Source organism: Myodes glareolus, chromosome 8 (genome assembly GCF_982192425.1).
Source record: "Myodes glareolus chromosome 8, mMyoGla1.1, whole genome shotgun sequence".
Taxonomy (NCBI): Eukaryota; Metazoa; Chordata; class Mammalia; order Rodentia; family Cricetidae; genus Myodes; species Myodes glareolus.
This window is the reverse complement of record NC_142033.1, coordinates 1,547,137-1,567,321: the sequence shown is the minus strand read 5'-3', so window position 1 is coordinate 1,567,321 and position 20,185 is coordinate 1,547,137. Positions and strand designations below refer to the sequence as shown.

Genomic DNA, 20,185 nt, shown 5'->3' with positions numbered 1-20,185 from the left:
AGCCCTAGAACCCATACGACAGAAAGAGAAAATGTGCTCCCTCCCACAAGCCATTTTATGACCTCCACACAGATGGCGTGCATGAGGGGGACATGCACATACATGTGCCCACCTCCCAGATAAATACAAGGCAGAACAGAAAATCCCACAAAACCCTGGAGAGATTTTAAAAAGCAGAAATTTATTTCTTTTTTTAAACTATTGCTGACACCACATTGATAATTTATCTTACAACAAATCTAAAGATTTTTTTGTTGGTTTTGTTTTTAAGACAGGGTCTATGTAGCTACCTGTTCTAGAACTGACTATATAGACCTAGCTGGCCTCAAACTGAAGAGATCTACCTGCCTTTTCCTCCAGACTACTGGGATTAAAGGAGTTCTTACATGAGAGATGATTTTCCTGAGTCCTGCTCTAAAACGTCTAGGTGGAAGCTACACCATGTCTGCAGCCACACAGTGTCTGCAGCTATACCATGTCTGCACTTACACCGTGCCTGCTGCTACACCGTGCCTGCACCTATACCGTGTCTGCATCAACACCGTGTCTACACCTACATCGTGCTTGCATATAAACCATGCCTGAAACTACACTGTGTTTGCGGCTACACTGTGTCTGCATATTACACCGTGTCTACACATACATCGTGTCTGCAGCCGCACTGTGCCTGCAGCCGCACCGTGCCTGCAGCCACACTGCACCTGCAGCTACACTGTGCCTGCATCTATACCACATCTGCATCCGCACTGTGTCTGCAGCTGCATTGTGCCTGCAGCTATACCGCGTCTGCAGCTACACCACGTCTGTAGCCACACCGGGCCTGCAGCTACACCATGTCTGCACCATTCTTTCAGTTATACAAGACCAGCTGAGGAAGAAAGGAAGGGGAGAATTACATATGGGCACAACTGCCAGGAGGTGTGGCTCACTAAGGGGCCAGCTTTGTAGACCAGCAGCCCCTCTGAGAGGGTTAGAAAGGCAGGACGGAGTGGTGAGGAAAAAGGCACAAGTGTAATACTAGCCCTGGGGAGGCAGACACTAGAGGATCCTAGGGCTCAGCTGGCCAATCAGGGTAGCCTAACTACTAAGGTCCAGGCCCCAGTGAGACAACTCATCTCAAAAAACAAGGTGAACTACTCATAGGGAATGATTACCAAGGCCACCTCTGAACTCTACATACACACCTGTGCAATGTGCAACCCCTCCACCCAAAAATTCACTTAACTGTCAATATTTCTGCAAGATTAAAAAAGAGTTCTGATAGATTCTGAAGGTTCCCTTGACAGTCTTCATGATTTCTAGACCCAGGGCAGTTAAACACTGCAGCATAATCTCTTTCCTTCAAAGAGAAGCAAGTGTGTATGTCTGGATGTTCAGGCAGCCAGAGGAGTGGGAGGCAGGTCACCTCTGAGCACCATTATTCTGCCATAGTGTCCACGAAAGGATGACTGGATGGTCAGGGCTACAGTCCAAAAGGAGTCCCTGCTGGAATAATCTGAGAGCCAGTGAGGGGTGCTGTCCCCGTGGGCTGCTGCCCTTCCCTCCCGAGACCATTACCTATCTGTAGGGTAGATGTCACAGACACTTTCTGGTCTGCTGACCTCTGTGCCATCGGACAGAGACCCCCAAGATTCTAGGCATGTTCTCTGTAAAGGAGTCTCCATGTAGACACACCCTAAGCTTTACTGTGCACGTGGAACTGGACTGACGGTTGCCTGGAAACCTGTTACTAGGAGAGGGCCCGCTTGTTCTTCCCGGTCACCCAGCTAACTTAGCCCTGAAATAACCACACAGAAACTGTATTCATTAAATCACTGCTTGGCTTATTAGCTCTAACATCTTATTGGCTAACTCTTACACCTTGATTTGGCCCATTTCTATTAATCTATGTATTGCCACGTGGCAGTGGCTTACCAGGAAAGATTCAGCATGTCTGATTCTGGTGGCTCCATGGTGTCTCTCTGACTCTGCCTTCTTTCTTCCAGAATTAAGTTCTATCTCCCCTGCCTACCTAAGTTCTGCCCTATCAACTAGGCCAAGGCAGTTTCTTTATTCATTAACCAATGAAAGCAACACACAAACAGAAGGAACTCCTACAGAAACCTTTTCTCAAACTGTGCTATGTTTAAATATGCTGGCAATGAACCACCTGGCATTGGACTCCCTGAAGGCTGACCCAGTTTGGCAAAGTCACACCACACCAGGTTTTCATTCTTATCTCTTCATGTGGTTTGCTTCCCTGTGTGACACCTGCAGGGACCACCCCCCATGCCTGGATGCAGAGGAGGGTGTTGGATCCCCTGGAGTTACAGGAAACTGTGAGCCCTCTGATGAGGTGAACTGTGTGACACAAACTGGGTCCTCTGGAAGACCCGGAGGACTCTTAACCACTAGCAATCTTTCTGGCTCTCCCCTAGACTAATAAAAAAATGTTTTGTATTTCTTTAGGGTATGTGTCTGTTTGTGTAGTGTATGAGCTTGCATTTGTGGGTATTTGTGTGTGTGTGCGTGCGCGCACATGTGCGCACGCATGCCTGCCTAAGCAGAGGCCAGAGGAAGACAGTGTCTTGTTCCGTCACACTCTGCTTTATTCCCTTGAGACAGGGTATCTCACTGAGCCTGGAGCTAGGCTAAAGCAATCAAGCCCCAATAATCCTCTTGTCTCTGTTCTCCTGTCTTAGCTACGACTGGGGTTCCAAGAGTGAAACCATGCCCAGGTTTTTATTTGGGCTCCAGGAATTAGAATTCATGTCCTTATGGTTGCACGGCAAATACTCTTAATCACTGAGCCAACCCCTCCCCTTAGTAATTTTTAAATAGTATCGAAATCTAAATGAGTGCATAACCTTTTAAAGCATGGGTGTGCCATAACGTATTTGACCCTATCTGTACTTTTGGGCATTAATTATTTCCAATATTTGCTATAGTAACAAAAGCAATACTAGTAATGATGATCAATATTTGCTACTGTTCCACATCTGGAACCAATAAACACTTTAAATATGTTAATTTATTTAATCCTCTTAAGATTTCTGAGCCACTAGAATAAATTAGCCAACGGTTAGAAAACTGGCCCACGAGTCAAGGTGCCACCTGCTTTTATAGACATGAATTTATTAAATTTACAGCCGCCACCACCCTATTCATCGGTGTGCTAACTAAGGCAGCTTCTCTCCTGTGACAGTGGAGACCACATGGCCAGCAAAGCCAATGTTTGCAAACCATCTGATCATTACAGAGAGGATCTGCTGACCTCATACTGTCTGGAAGATTCATTCTCTCCTCTGCCTCATGGATGTTGGTTCAGCCTGGGATGTGCTTTGACAAGCGTTTGTCAGTGGATGTGGTACAGACTGTCCAGTGGGATTTGCCAGGAGAAAAACAAAGCCCTGGTTGTTTACGGACCCCTAAATAAGTGACACCATAGTCTACATGAACTATACCTACACCCTAGGGGCAAGCTCAGCAGAGACTATCACGTATGTGGATGTGTGAAGGAGAAACAAGCACATGTACGCCACGGAGTTTGGGGGATGGTACCGCACATGCTGCCGTGGTAACTGACTGACTGAGGGGCCACCATTTCTCTCTTACGAGAACTCTACAAGGTGGGAACTGTTCCTCATTTTACAGATAGAAACACTGAGAAACACAGAAGGGCTGAGCAAATCATGGTGGTTCTAAGTAAGAGGCCCTGAATTTGAATGGAGGCACCCTGGCTTCAGGACCTGTAACTGCTCTCCTTCACAGCCTATGAGATACAGAAATCTTTGCCTGAGTATCTCATTATTTCTTCAGAGAAGATTTCATAAGTGACATTTCTAGTTCAAAAGCTTTGCAGTTTTAAGAGGTTTAAAACAACATAATTTGAAACACAATACTAAGTTCCCCAAAAGCTTGTAAAAATGAACACTCACTGATTTTCAAATGTACTTATTTTACTCGGCTCAGAACCCAGTTCTACAGACAGCTTCAGTTTCATTTGACAATGGCTCATTTTAAAATATGGTCTTTGAAATTTTAGCATGAGACCTGACAAAAGTCCAGGCACACTGAGGTTAGGTGGACACTAAGTAGACCTCATAGATTCCTCCCTGGGACTTCTGAAATGTAGAGTATGCCAGGGCTGTATCTAGGAAACTATCGCAAAGAAGGCAAGGAGGGTCGACCTAGGTCAACATGGCTTATCTTAAGATCTGCCAAGGCTGAATTCTTTGTGCTTGACCTACAATAGTGAAAATGCAGAGGAATCTAAGCTGGGCCTTTAGGTTAAAGGAATCCGTGGATAAAACTATAAATGACCTTGTCTGTTTGCAGTCTCTTCAGAGTTGAGTGAATATCATTCACATTTACCTATTTTGACATTTGTAGAAAAACGTTCATAGTGGCAGTAGTTCTTAGAATAGACTAAAAAAATCAGTTATAGGGCTAAAAAGATTGCTCAGTAGTTTAAGAGCACATACTACTCTTGCAGAGGACCTCAGTTTGGTTCCCTCAAGAACCTAAAACTCCAGCTCCCGGGATCTGACACTTCACTGGCCTCATCTGACACTGGCCTCAGTGGGCAATACAAACAGACACATACATAATTAAAAACAATAAAAATGAATCTTAAAAAGTTTGCAAGCTGGGCATGGTGGCACATGCCTTTAATTCTAGCACTCAGGAGGCAGAGGCAGGTGGATCTCTGAGTTTGAGGCCAGCCTCAAACTACAGAATTATTTCTAGGAATGCCAGGACTCCATAGAGAAAACAACAACAAGAAGAACATCAGCTTGTAATGATAAAATAATTTTAGTACGGCATAGGAGACACACCTTTAATCACACCACTTAGGAAGGGGAGATCTCTGTGTGCTGGGGGCTAGCCTAGTCTATTTCACATGTAGACTGGGGCAGCCAGAGCTATACACCGAGATGCTAACAAAACAAACACAAAATCATTTTGAAAACATTTCAAACCATACAAATAGATGGCCCTCTTTAATTGTGGAATTTCTAAGACAGGTGTTAATCCAAAATTGCCTTCTCAATTCTCAAATTCTAAAGAAAGCTAAAATAAAACCTAAAGAAAGTTCTTAAAGAAAAATGACAATTTTTCTGATCCCAACAATGCTTACTTAGGAGTAAACTTAAAAAGTAGGGAGACATTTTGAGAGCTGTGTCTCCTTCACATTGGTAATTACTTATCACAACACGAGAGCTCAGGCAGTAGGAAGGCTTTAGCTGGCCCTTCAGGGAATGCTGAAAATAACTACGCCGAATCTCTCATGAAAAATACATTGATAGAATTATCTATGATTCTTAATTAAGGTAACAGATAACATAAACATTAAATATGAATTGCTGCAAAATTCTTAAATATGCAGCATGTGTCCAATAGGTAAAAGATACCGGAGGATTTTAAAATCAAGGGGACGGAAATACGGGGCAGTGAATGAAAGCACCTGCTGAACAAGTCTGAGGACCGGGTTAGAACCCCAATCCCCATATAAAAGCTGGACATGGCTGTGTGCACATGTAACCCCAGTGCTGAGGGTAGAGAAAAGTACCCCAGGAGTTTGCTGGCCAGTTAGCCATGCCAAATCAGTGAGCTTCACGGTCACTGTGAGACTTTGTCTCAAAACTGAAAGTGTCCTCTGCTAGCCTTCAATGATAACCTTGAATTTCTAATCTTCCTGATTGTGCCTCCCTAATGCTGAGATTACAGGTGAGCACTGCTTGTTAGGCAAGTATTCTACCAACAGCTACACCCCCAGCTCCATATCTTATTTATTTAATGTAGGTGTGGTTCTTAAAGAAAATGGCCCCCAAAGGGAGTGGCACTATTAGGAAGTGTGGCCTTGTTGGAGTAGGTGTGGTCTAACTGGAGGAAGTGTGTCACTGTACAGGTGGGCTTTGAGGTCTTATATATGCTTAAGCCATGCCCAGTGGGACTTCCTATTGCAAGTCAAGACTTAGGGCTCTTAGCTCCTTCTCCAGCACCACGTCTGCCTGCATGCCATCACAATTCCCACCATGATGATAAAGAACTAAACCTCTATAAGAGTTGCTGTGGTCATGGTGTCTTTTCACAGCAATGGAAACCCTAAGGTGCGGGGTCTGTGTATCTACTGATTTTATACTAAATGAGCCCTCTCCCAATACCCTCTCCCTACTTTTAAGCTTTAAAATACTGCTTTGTGTTTTATTCTGGGATGTTATTAATTTAAAAATTGTATTAAACATTTCTTAAAATCAGTAGAGTGGATGCTTTGTGGGGGTAACTGACGGGGTCACATGAGAGATTTTTAAGAAGATGGACATGTCAACATTATTCTATGAATGTACTTGTCTAAATTGGTCAGACTATACAACTGGATATTAAAACAGTTCACTGTACATAAACTATAACTCAGTAGGAATGGAGAGGGAGCTGACCCTCCCCTTCAACACCCAGGAAAGCAGGCCCTGCACCTCATCTGGGCAGTATGTTGAAGCTAGCTCTATTTGTGCGCGTGCGGGTGAGCCGGCCTGAGAAACGTGAGCACCAGAGATCTGGTCCTGCCCCCATAGGTCCTGTCCCACACCACGCGCTGGAGCTTGTTTATGCAGTGGTGTCCCACACCACACGCTGGAGCTTGTTTATGCTTTCCCTCTGAAGAGACACAGATCTGCTATCAATGTTTATATACAAACTTCTGTGTCAAAACAAGTTTTAATTTCCCTGGAATAAATAAACCAAAGTATAATTGCTGGCCATGTGACATTTACATGTTCAGCTTTTAAAGTAATTGCAAAACTATTTTGCAGAGGGGTTTTGCTGTAGGAAGACCTGCAGCTTGTGGTTACCCACCTACTGGGGCATGGCCTCTTATACTATGTACGCGGACACTGAACCTACATCCGTCCCTTTTTTCTTTTTCCTCCTTTTTGCTGGATGCTGTTCAGATTGTTGAATTACGGGATTTAACCGTTCAAGCAGAGAATTCTAATTTGTGAATTAGAATAACTATTTTTCATTTTCTGAGCTATGGGATTTCTTTTTAGCGTTTGTCCATCCCTTTCAGGGTTTTACCACTCCCCCCCCCCCCAAGAAAGGGTTTCTCTGTGTAACAGTCCTGGCTGTCCTGGAACTCACTTTACAGACCAGGCCGGCCTCCAATTCACAAAGATCCACCTGCCTCTGCTTCTCAGTGCTGGGATTAAAGGCATGCACCACCACTGCCCAGCAGCAAGTAATTTTTTTTTTTTTTTATAAAAGAGAGAGAAAGTTCTTAAGTTGTTTGGAAGTTTTTAATTTTATGTGCATGAGTGTTCTGTCTGCATGGATACCAATGGTGCCCATGTGAGGTCAGAAGAAGGTGTCAGATTTCCTGAAACTGGAATTTCAGATTACTGAATCACCACGTGGGTACTAGGAACCAAACCCTGGCACTCTGCAAAAACCACAAGTGCTCTTAACCACTAAACTATCTCGCTAGCCCGTAAAAGTAATTCTAAAAGCATCACAATGTATTAGGTATCTGCACCAGGGTTTCACTTGCTTGAACCTTCAAGCCCACTCCACGCTCCTCTCAAAGACTTGTGACAGGGTAGAATACAGTACGCTCCTCTCAAAGGCTTGTGACAGGGTAGAATACAGTATGCTCCTCTCAAAGGCTTGTGACAGGGTAGAATACAGTATGCTCCTCTCAAAGGCTTGTGACAGGGTAGAATACAGTACGCTCCTCTCAAAGGCTTGTAACAGGGTAGAATACAGTACGTACCAGAGGCTGTAACCCTGCTCCCCAGCCTTACCCTGGCAGAGCTCTTTATATTGCTCTGCTCTGCTTATTTTCTTTGAACTACATCTTTCTTCAAATCCTAATACAGATAAAAATAAATAAATATCAACATTGTCGTTCTGCTGACTCCATGCTGGTACAGTGGGAACCGCGCTTCCAGTACATGAAACTTAGGGGACAAGCCGTATACAAACTGCGGCCATGTCCAGAGTTTTAACACTATCTGAGGTTTCAGTTACCTACTGAAGGTCTGAGAAGAAATGCTCCCCCCTTTCACTTACTTCAGTTTTTCCTGATGTGGGGACATCAATAAGAAGTTTGGCATCTACTCACTGTTTACCACAAAGCAAGTACTGCACTGGGACTGGAAGCGATGACAAAAGACATCAGACTTGCACACTGCTGGCAGAAGTGACTGGAGAGGCTGCTCTGGAACGCAACCTGGCAGTTCCTCAAAAGGTTAAAGAGGAACTCAGCACATGACCCAGCAGTTCCATCTCTGGGTATACAGTCAGAAGAACTGAAAATAAATGTCCACACAAGAATTTGGACATGTTCCAAGTGTTCATAGCGGCATTACTTATAATAGCAAAAACTGGAAACGATCCAAATGCCTATCAACTGGCGAGCAGATAAACAGTACGCTGTCCCATTCGATGGGCTATTACTTGATCATAAAGGAATGAAAGGATGCGGATGGAGCTTAGCAGAGTGTCTGCCTAGCACACCCAGGGCCTGGATCCAAGGCAGGCACATGCCTACGATCCCAGCACTCAAAAGGCAAAGAAGGATCAACGTTTAAAGTTCACCCTCCTCAGCGACATAGTAAGTTCAAAGTCAGCCTGGGCCACAAGAGACTCTGGAGTCCTGGTGCATACCTCAAGGGTGAACCTTGAAAGCATTAGACACATGAAAGAAACCAGATTCAAAGGCTACACAGCGTATGATTTCCATTCAGATGGAATGTCTCAAACAGGGAAATCCAGGGAGACACAAAGTGGATGGGTGGTTGTTAGGGCCGGAGTGGCGAGGAACTTCTAGTTTGTCTTAATGGCTTCCCCAGAAGGCCATTCTAGTATCATAATCCCAAGCATGTTTGTTTTTATTAACTCTGTAACAAAGTAGAGGTTTCCTTTATTCCTAGGGCATAATTATTTGGGCCAAGGATGAAAAGAGTAAGGGCTCAGATTCCAGAGTTTTCTTTTTTTTACTCAAATCTCCCAGGACAACAATAATCTGAATTAACTGACAATCTGAAACTCTAGATTTTTTCCCCCTGTTTTAGACACTGAAAACCAGTAATATTTAAAAATGTGTCTATAATTCTATTATACTAGAAGAGTGGTTTTCATTATCCATTTGCTTTTCTGGCTATCCAAATGCAATTTACTTTACAGACAACTGTAATCAGTGTGCATTCTTTCTGCATTGCAAACGATGTTAGCCTGGTTTTTAACAATGGTGTTCAATACAGCAATGATACTCCATCCAGCCAAGTGATTATTATTTACCTAACTCTTTTTATTTCTTAACTTTTATTTCCTCCACTTGGCTGTGTGTAGGCAAGAATATACACAGATTTTTGCTTGATTCTTTTTAATTATTCTCTTAGGCTGACTTCTAACAATAGTTTACAAGTCAAACAACATGAGCATTTTTCTATTTTGCATAGCTTTAATTTCAGAACAAAATAAACAAATAAAGACACGATGCGCTGTGGGACAATGGTTCCCTGTAAACATTTGTTTCTTGTACTTGTTTAATAAAATGTTGATTGGTCAGTAGCCAGGCAGGAAGTAGAGGCAGGGCAATGAGAATAGGAGAATTCTGGGAAGAGGATTCTGCGTCTATAGTTGTGACCCAGACGCAGAGGAAGCAAGATGTGACTGCGTCACTGAATAAGGAACCGAGTCACATGGCTAGCAGAGACAAGAATAATGGGTTAATGTATGATGTAAGAAAGAGTTAATAAAAAGAGCCTGAGAGACTAGGCCAATCAGCTTTTTATTAAACAAATACAAGAAACAAATGCTTATAGGGTAAAACCATTGTCCCACAGCAATGATGGAGAGATGGCTCAGCAGCTAAGAGCACTGACTGGTCTTCCAGAGGACGTGGGTTCAATTCCTAGTACCCACATGGCAGCTAAAACAACTGTCCATTAATCCAGTGATCTGACATCCTCACACCAATGCACATAAAATAAAATAAAAAACAGTAACAAAAACAACAATTAAAAAATATACGTAGACACAAAAACCCCATAATACACAATACCCAACTCTGTTACTCTGTGGGAGGGGATTTTCCTGACTTAAGGCACAAGGACACTGTTGAAGTGATTCACTGAACTTAAGAGTCTGGTGGGTTAATGCCAGTCAAGGATGCTGGGGGAGCCACAGGGAAACAAAAAATGGCTTGGCCTCCTCGTGGAGATCTCCATTCTACTTTTTCCATTTGTGAAGCAACCTTATCACCTTCCAGTGCACAGTGGGGTCTCATCAGGAACAGCAGCCCTGGGCCCCTCTGCTGTCATTCTGTCCGCATCAGTGTCTGCACAGCCTCTGTGCACATATTCGTACCAGAATTAGAATGGTTCTCGAGTTATACATGAGGTCAGTCTTGGACATGCAGTGAGGGTTAGAGATGATACCAGCTCTTTACAGCTGTCCAACGCAGGAGGGTCTCTCAGACTCACACAGGAAATCATTTCCAAGACCTGGTAGGACAGAGCAGGGTGCAGAGCAGAGTGGGATGGAGCAGAGCAGCTCCATCGTACACACAGATGGAGCTGAGTGAAGGATGACTATATAGAGCTTGCCCATGTGCACCTGGACTTCCATTTTGACTCAACACAAACATTTTTTTTTTATGACTCTTGCTCTTCAAACAAATTTTCAGCACTGCTTCACAGTGTTGTTAAGTAGTAGCATCAGGGGCGGTGTGGAAGCATGTATAAGGATAGGGTAATTAAATGGGCTAAAATAGCACTACAGTGCTATTATTACTGAATTTTATTTTTTCCAAATAGATCCATATCTACCTTTTAATTATAAAAATTGCAAAAGCTCGCTGTAAAAAAATGAACATTTTTCTGGGTGGTGGTAGCGCACATCTTTAATCCCAGCACTCAGGAGGCAGAGGCAGGCAGATCTCTTCGAGTTTGAGGCCAGCCTGGTCTATAAGAGCTAGTTCCAGAACAGGCTCCAAAGGTACAGAGAAACCCTGTCTTGAAAAAAAAATTATAAAGTATACAAAAAAAGGGGAAAGTGAGTCTTCCTGTTTGGGGGGTGACTAAAGCATACTTCTCCTGAATTTATGTTTATCTAAGTGTAAAATGTATTTGATGATCAAAGTCTTAGCGAGATTCTCATGGCTGATAGAAGAAAGGAGATTCGAACAGGGGGTGCTGGTAATGTAAGACTAGAGGATAATATGCCGTGCTCTCCTTGAGAAAAGAGCACACGTGGTGTTTCTGAGAGCGAGAGACAGAGGAGATGACAGTCCCAGTGCGCTCTGGGAGTAGCTTAGCAGAAATACAGAAAAGTCTTCCTCCCCCTTTTTTTGAGATGACTGGAACTGGAAATTCTTAAGGATCAGTTTCCCAGGTGTCTCGGGTGCTGGGTTTGGAAGAACATCCCAGCAGGTCCATCTAGGAACTCATTTTATGTAAACAATACAAAAACCGCAGCCATAGCTTTTATAGTTCTAGAAGGTGATATGCAGGTTGCTAGAAGTTCTATGTGGTGATATTTTGTTTGTAATCTAACAAATAAAGCTTGCCTGAAGTTCAGATTGCAGAGCTAAGCCACTAGAGGCCATGGAGGCCAGGCAGTGGTGGTATACACCTTTAATCCCAGGATTTAGGAGACAGAGGTAGTTGGATCTCTGTTAGTTCAAGGCCACCCTGGGCTACACAGGATTGAATCTTTCTAAAAGAGAAACAGAGCTCACACAAAGGTGATCCCAGCACTTGGGATCCCCTGCCTTTAATCCCAGCACTAGGGAGGTGGAGACAGGCGCGATATGGCTGGGTGGAGAGAGGAATTTAAGGCAAGAGGAGACAGGAGCTCAGATACAGATACAGTGGAGGATTCATAGAGACAGGATCGCCCCTTTGGTCTGAGCATTGGTAGTGGTGAAAACTCTAGTGATTGGCCGCTCTGCTTCTCTGATCCTTCAGCTTCCACCCCTAATAGCTGACTCCGGGTTTTCATTATTAAGACCAATTAGAATTTATGCTACAGTTCTATACAGGCTGCTATGGTAGAATTGTCATCAAGTCTTCCTCAACAATGGATTCTGGGCACCAACTTCAGACAAGATGTGCTCGCTGGGGTAACAGGGGCAGGAATCTTGTAGGAAGAACCAATCACTTTATGATCGTATTTAATACCTGCTCCACAGAAAGGAATTCATGTTTAGCACTGTAAACCTAGTCAAAAACCCATGTCTGAAAAGGTCATAGACCATAGTGGAGAAGCTACTGCTGTTTGGTAAATGGACATCATGGGTATGCATGATTGCATTCTAAATATTAATGCTTATGCCCATATCAAAGAAACTTCCTTTTTAGTAGGCAGTGGTTATTGCAGAGATTCGTAACTAGTCAATGTTCCGAGAAGTAACTCCTCAGTCCTAAATGGGGCAACTACTTCACCCTCTCCAAGGTTCAGAGAACCACACAGAAAAGGAGGCAGAAAGAAGGCAAGAGTAGAGGAAGAGATGGACTCTTACAGACTATTTTCTGGGCATGAGACGACCACTGCACTCTTGAACCAGCAGCAGCGGCAGTGGCGGCAATTATCTGAACAAGATGCACGGACTAGGCTTAACAACACTGTGGCTCATAAAGTTCTCCGTCTCTGAGGATCTATAGGCAGTCAGTGGTTGCTGGTGGGAAGGGCAGATGTTTGTTTGCTATTGTAACCACTGGTAAGTTGTCCGTGTTCCTGTAAATAACCCTACTTAAACTCACGGGATGATCAGCCCAGAAAAAGAGAGATGAACGTAGACAAGGACTACTTGGGAAGAGAAAGGGGATCAGCAGAAGGGGAAGGGAAACAGGAGAGGGTAGGACGGGAACTTGAGCTTGTCCCATCACATCTACAGTCAAGAACAGAGAGAAAAGAGCCATTCTGTCTGTGCTTCTGCTTATGTAGGCAACTTTCTTCACACAGCATGGGGCCTTGCCCATGAAATGGTACAACCCACAAGTTGGGTCTTTCACCACCAAGTAACAATCAAACAATCCCCACAGGCATGCCCAAGGACAACCTGATCTAGATAATTTCCCATTAAAACTTTCCTCAGTTCTTTCTAGGTTGTATCAAGTAGACAGCTATAACGACCCAGTTTACCTGGACCTTAGAGGAGGAGCCATTCTTTACATACATATAGGTGGTAATTAGGATACAAAGGAACTCACTGAGTGTTTGATAAATTGATTTAACATCAACCTTAAAATAAAAAAAGCCATATTAGACAATTCAACACAAAATTCTCATCTGAAGGAAGACTACTATCAATTAAAATAATGTATTATTTAAGCCAAACCTACTGTGGCACAAATGGCGTAAGGGGCCAGTCTGAAACTCTGCATGAGACATAGGTCTTTCCTTTAGAGAGCTTACAGTTCAGATGGGATATAAAAACATAACTACAAAAGCACATACTAAAAACCATGTTCAGGACAGGATCTCTACAGAAACTGTGTAGCTGGAGGTGACAGAGGAGATGGTCACAGAATTCAGTCTTAGATGGCAATCTGAACGGAGGGGACAATTTGTGGTAAGAACTAAGTGTCTTCCCAGGAAAGAGCTGTACTCCCAGGGAGTAAACTCTAGCACAAAGCCAGGGATCAAGATGGTGGGGTGTGTTGGAGCGGCAAAGCAGTAACACTGCTTAAACCGACCAGCGAAAGAACCAGGCTCACAACACATCGTGCATCTGAGCACGGGAGTGGCAGCTTCTACAAAGTCGCCAGCGTGCAAAGGAAGGAAGGGGTGTAGGGCGCGGTGACGGAGAGAAAAACATTCACAGAACACAAAGTAGCCCGGAGAAGTGGAAGGCAGATCTGAGCCATTCCTGGAAGGTTTAGAGGAAGCCAGAGTTTCACTACCGGGAGACTAACGATGACTTGCTGTTGTTACTGATACTTCTTAAAAACAATTTTTGAAAAAATCCCAGGTTGCTTGTCCTAAATTGCCTAAGAATAGAATGAGGCACTATTTTGGTCCTCAAGAGCCTGGCAATTGTGTTGAGAAAGCAGTTCTGTGTTCCATTTTTCAAGTGCTACAGAAAAACACTCTAGGCTGATAAATTGTGAAATTTTCAGGGAAGAAGACAATTTCTTGCCTGAAAAAGAGCATGGAAGAAAAATGATATTCTCAAAGGTGAGTACATCAGATTAAATCTAGCAGACATATACAGAAAATATAATGTGCAAAAGCTAAACCAAAATTTTGAAGTTAGGTAGGGTCGTGTGAGGTGAGGGAGGGTGGTGTACACTTGGGAGGGGCAATACGAAGACAACCACTATACTTATTGCTTTTTTTTTTTTTTTTTTGAGACAGGGTTTCTCTGTGTAGCCCTCTGCAGACCAGGCTGGCCTGGAACTCACAGAGATCCTCCTGCCTCTGTTTCCCAAGTGCTAGTTTTAAAGGCCTGTGCCACCACTGCCCATTTCAAGCTGCTTTACCTTAAGCGCCCTTGAGGATAGAACAGCGGCATCTAAGAAAACAAAGATGCACGAGGAGGTATTGCCTTGAGCAGGATGTCTCAAGGCTGACAGCAGTCTAGAAAGGATAGCTCCTCAGGGCTGGGCAGAAAGTAAAAGCAAAGTGCAGAGTTAAGAGATGATTTCTGATCAGGAGTTGTACATAAAAGAAACTCCTGGTGCCATCTGTAATTGAAGGCACCATTAAAGGTCCCAGCCTGCACAGGTCATAGGCTCCCCCATAAAGGTACATTTTAAAAAGTGTATCTTTATTCATGTGTATATATGTTGATACGGGCACATGTGTAGGGTACCCGTGGAGACCAGAAAAGGGTGCTGGATCCCCTGCAGCAGACGGTGTTGTGAACCTGCCCAACATGGGTTCTGGGAACACACTTGAGTCTTAACTGATGAGTAACCACCCCCGCACCAGGAAGGCACATTAGTAGACACTTACGTAACCCAGAGTTGACAGGGAACACACACCTGCCCAGAGTCATCAAGACTTTCAGATTTCTGCTTTTTCTCCAGACACCACAGAGAAACGGTACTGGGAGAGCTAGAGGGGACTTGGCAGGTATGGCGACCCTGTCTACTTCAAGTGGGGCAGTGACTGAGGACCGCAATAAGCCATCTATTAAAAGCACAAGAAAGAAAGACACTGAGCAAGTGATCTATAAAATGCTCAAGGCAAGGAACAGAGTTCTATTCTGAGTTCCCAGAGCACAATTGATTAGAGCAGCACAAGGCTTGTCGGTCAGCAGCCTGTGCTTCCATTACAAGCGGGCTGACGGGTTTCTGCAGAGGAGCAGTAAGCTCTCATGTTCATCTTGCCTACTTGAAAACACAACTTAAGCCAGGGCTGATGTGACACTGCAGCTCACATTCAGCAAGCTCAAGGCCCTCAGTTTGTTTCCATCGTCCTCACCACCACCCCCATAAAAAAATAAAGCAGAAAAAGCATTTCAAACCTAAAGATGTTTATCTTTGGGGCCTGAACATGGTACCTGTAACTTCAACCCTGGGCTCAGGAATGCCTCCTTAGTTGAGAGCACTTGGTGCTCTTGAAAAACGCTTGGGTCTAGTTAGTTCTCAGAACCACACGGTGGCTTACAACCACCTGTATTTCCAGTTTCAGAAGATCTAACACCTTCTTCTGACCTCTATGGGCACTGTGTTATGTGGCACACATACATTCATACACATGAAATTTAAAAATTAAATTTAAAAAGATAAAGTTTAAAAAAAGGGAAGAGCCCAGCCTGGGTTATTTCCTTTCAGTGTTTTTGTTTTGTTTTTAAACTTTTTCTGTTTTGTTTTGTTTAACATGGCTCTACTACGCTCTCACTTAACTGAACTTCTGAATCTTGTGGTTAGCCAGGCCTGAGGGAGCGCATTTTCCAGATGACTTGTTTGTGCCTAATTATACAATCTGATCCCAGGGGAACAACCAACCAGGAGGAAACTGCACTTGAATTTAACCCAGATGCCAATTTGGTAAACACTTCTGCAGATTCATCAGTGGACTTGGTTCAACTCTGTGGCTGGGCAAATGTTTACTAAGAACTTGATGGGGCCGGGCAATGGTGGAGCACGCCTTTAATGTTAGCATTTGGGAGACAGAGGCAGGCGGATCTCTATGAGTGTGAGGACAGCCTGGGCTACAAAGAGAGTTCCAGGACAGCCAGGGCTTCACAAAGAAACCCTGTCTTGAAAAACAAAACAAACTAAAAATAAAAACAAAAAGAACTCGATGGCTCTCCCCCTCCTGGCAGTCCTGAAGTCCGTAGATCTTTCCCAACACGGACTCTATTCTTAGGTTCATCTTCAGCTGTCTCTCAGTCAAACACACTTCTTTGTTTGTCTTACTGTCCTGCAAAAACGCAGCTACATGCCATAGTCTTTAGTCATAACCTTTTAGCCTCACAACTCTTTTTTTTTGTTTTAAAGATTTTCATTTCATTTTATGTGCACTGGTGTTTTGCCTGCATGTGTGTCTGTGTGAGGGTGTCAGATTCTCTGGAACTGGAGCCACACAGACAGTTGTGAGCCGCCATGTGGGTGGTGGGAATTGAACCCGGGTCCTCTGGAAGAGCAGCCAGTGCTCTCAACCACTGAGTCATCTCTGCAGACTCACAACTCTTACATTCAGTTCTTGAAAAGTCTGTCACCTGCAGCCACTATCACTCCCTCAGCTGCCATGTCCTCTATTTGTCCTCTGATTTAAAAAAAAAAAAAGCAATTTCTTAAATGTGTTTTCTATATCACTGCTACTGTGCACACTGATGCAGAATGAACTCTGCCTCCTGTAACTTATACTTTGTACTAAAGCTGCATGTCAGGTTTACCTCCAACTCTCTGTACTCACTGCCCTTTTCATTTCCGTGCTCTAGTTGCTTGTTCTTTTAATAAATTCCAGAAAGGCTATGTCTACCTGAATCAACTAAAAAAAAGTTTAGGTTTTTTTCTTATAGTTATTACGATAAATAGACTTCAGAGAGTTGCTCTTCCTGTAAATCCTCATGGTGTCTCCTTTCCCTAGAGCCATGCTATTCACTTAGAGAGCAGCTTAAGGGAGTCGGCTCTCTCCTACTGTGTGGGCTCCAGGAATTGAACTCAGGCCATCAGGACCGATGGCAGGTGCTTTCACCCACTGAGCCGTCTCAATAGCCCATCTGTAAGTTTTATAGGTTCCAAGCTGTTATGTGAGCTCGACAGAGAAGCTGCCAGTGGTGCATTTGGGCCACTGTAGACCTGACCTGCACTGCATGTGAAGGTGGAACCCCTGCTCTAATCCACAGCCGGATGGTGTATGAGCACAACTTCAATACATAAGAATTCCTTCCAGCGGCTGGTGAGACGGCTCAACAGTTAGGAGCACTGGCTGCTCTTCCAGAGGACCTGGGTTCAATTCCCAGCACCCGCATGACGGCTCACAGCTGTCTGTAACTTCAGTTCCAGGTGTATGTTTCACACAGACATACATGTAGGCAAAACACAGAAGTATATAAAATAAAAATAATTTTTTTTAAAAAAGGGCGGGCGGTGGTGGCACACACCTTTAATCACATCATTTGGGAGGCAGAGGCAAGTGGATCTCTAAGTTAGAGGCCAGCCTGGTCTACAGAAGGAGTTCTAGGACAGCCAGGGCTACACAGAGAAACCTTGTCTCAAAAAAAAAAAAAAGAAGAAGAAGAAGAAAAAAAAAAAAGAACTTGTCCTAAACAAACAACCTCCTGTAAGCAGCAGTATGGTGTCTGAAATGTTTCTGAGTAACAGACAAACCTATATCTAACTGACTTCAACAGAAAGAGACTTTATGGATCAAATTCTGTCCTACTATAGGCTTTACTTGTCCTTCTTTTGATTACAGAAAGCTTCAAACCCATATAAAGTACAAAGAATGGTACAATGAGATTCTGTATGCCAAATGCCCAGTTTTAAAACTTACCAAGATTCAGGCATTCGGTACCATTTTTGCCTTCCTGTCCCCTGTCCCTCCTCCCCTTGATGTTTTCTTGTGTTTGTTTGCTGGAGGCAGGGGCTCACCCTAAACCCATACTGGCCTGAAACTGGTACCAGTCTTCTTCCTGCCTCAGCCTCTACGTGCTGGGATTGCAGGCATGTGCCTGCTGTGGAATAATCTTCTGCACACCGTGAATATATATTATTCTCATTGGTTAATAAAGGGCTGACTGGCCAGCAGCCAGGCAGGAGGTATAAGCAGAATGGCCAAACTGAGAAGGCTGGGAGAAAGAAGGAGTAGAAGCAAACTGGACATGCTGTGCTAAGAAAAGTTTCCAAGCAACATGGCAAAGCATAGATAAGAAATATGGGTCAATTAAAATGCAAGAGTTAGCGGTCGGGCAGTGGTGGCTCATGGCTGGGTGGTGGTGGTGCACACCTTTAATCCCAGCACTCAGAAGGCAGATCTCTGTGAGTTCGAGGCCAGTCTGGTCTATAAGAGCTAGTTCAGAACAGACTCCAAAGCTACAGAGAAATCCTGTCTTGAAAAAGGGGGTGGGGGGTGGGAGAGTTACCTAGTAACAAGCCTGAGCTATCAGCCAAGCATTTGTAATTAATGTTAAGCCTTTGTGTCAGTTATTTGAGAACTGGTCGGTGGGACTGGAACTCCTGACAATAAATGATGCCCAATATTCAGGGCCACATACATACACATAAAACCTGAAAAAGCTTTTTAAAAGTTCTAAATATATAACAGAGCCATACGCAACTTCCTGGTCCTGTGTCTCTCATGCTGGTTGAGGTACAATGGGCTAAGCTGTAGAGTGGGTTCCCACAGGTCTCACAAGGCCACAGTACAGAGAGGCATCTCAAGCTGCACTGCACGGCGGGGTTTAGGGTTTTGCTCATGCAGACAAAAAAGGTTCCAAATATGCAGTAAAGACAGATTCAGATGGAGAAAACCTCTAAATGGGTTACCGTGTGTTTAAAAATATACATAGGCTTGGGAGAGAAGGAATAAACAGTCATTAAAATAAAATATGTAGTTTTAAAATAATAAAATAAAGTCCTTAAAAAGAGAATAAAGTAATATAAGAAAAACCACATAAAGATGGAAAATACACAGAGTCTGGATACTGTATGTTATTGTGCTGTCTTTGAAATTTTTGACTGCTAAGGAAGGAGCAACAGCTGCTAAGAGACATTTGATTATCAATGCTGTTTGATTAAACCAACCTATATATTTTTAAAAATGTTGTGACTTCAAAATGGAAGTCAAAATATATTTTACTTTAGGGAAGAGATTATGCTTTTATTTCCACAGGAAATGAGAGGCTGTGGATTTGTTCAAGGTTAAAGACGATCAGGTTTGATAGAGGAAGACCCCCTGAAATCCTAACCACAGATATAAAGAAATAAACCTAGAATAACTACAAAACACGTGGGCTGGAGAGATGGCTCAATGGTTAAGAGCACTGACTGCTCTTTCAGAGAACCTGGGTTCAATTCACAACACCCACATGGCAGCTCACAACTGTTTGTAACTCCAAGATCTGACACCCTCACACATACATGCAGGCAAAACACTAATGCACATAAAATAAATGAATTTAAAAAACTATAAAATATGTAACATATTTTTACATGCTCAAACATAAAACAAAAGGATCATCTTTGGCTGATGTGCACAGTCTATACTTGTATTAATACAGATATACATTTACCTTCAAAAGTTTATATATTTTTAGGAACCAGATACCAATAAAAACAGACAGACTTGGTGATCCAGCCTTACAGAATACTACAGCCAAGACTTAACCAATATCCTAAATTTTCTCAGGGTTCAAAGATAACAGCACCCACAAAGGAAGTAGTCTGGAGAATGACAGTCACATTCTCAAAAAATAGATTATGGATATTTATTATCATTTAAGGAGGGTTGGTTATAAGTTGTTATTGGTAATAATAAAAAAACTATAGGTCTTTTTCTTCCTTCCTTCCTTTCTTTCTTTCTTTCTTTCTTTTTTTTTTTGAGACAGGATTTCTCTGTGTAACAATCCTTGCTGTCCTGGAACTCGCTTTTTAGGTCAGATTGGCCTAGAATTTATTGACATCTGCCTGCCTCTGCCTCCCAAGTACTGGGATTAAAGGCATGTGCCACCACTGCATGGACCAAAGATCTCTTTCTAAGGGAAAAAAAGGGGTATATGATATAGAAATGATAGGATTAAAAGATA

General features: G+C 43.3%; 1 protein-coding gene across 1 annotated transcript in view; it reads right to left on the bottom strand.

Annotated features, from left to right (window-relative positions):
- The window catches only part of Dipk1a (divergent protein kinase domain 1A), an 82,426-nt gene that overhangs the window by 23,106 nt on the left and 39,135 nt on the right, over positions 1-20,185 (bottom strand). The window lies entirely within an intron of this gene.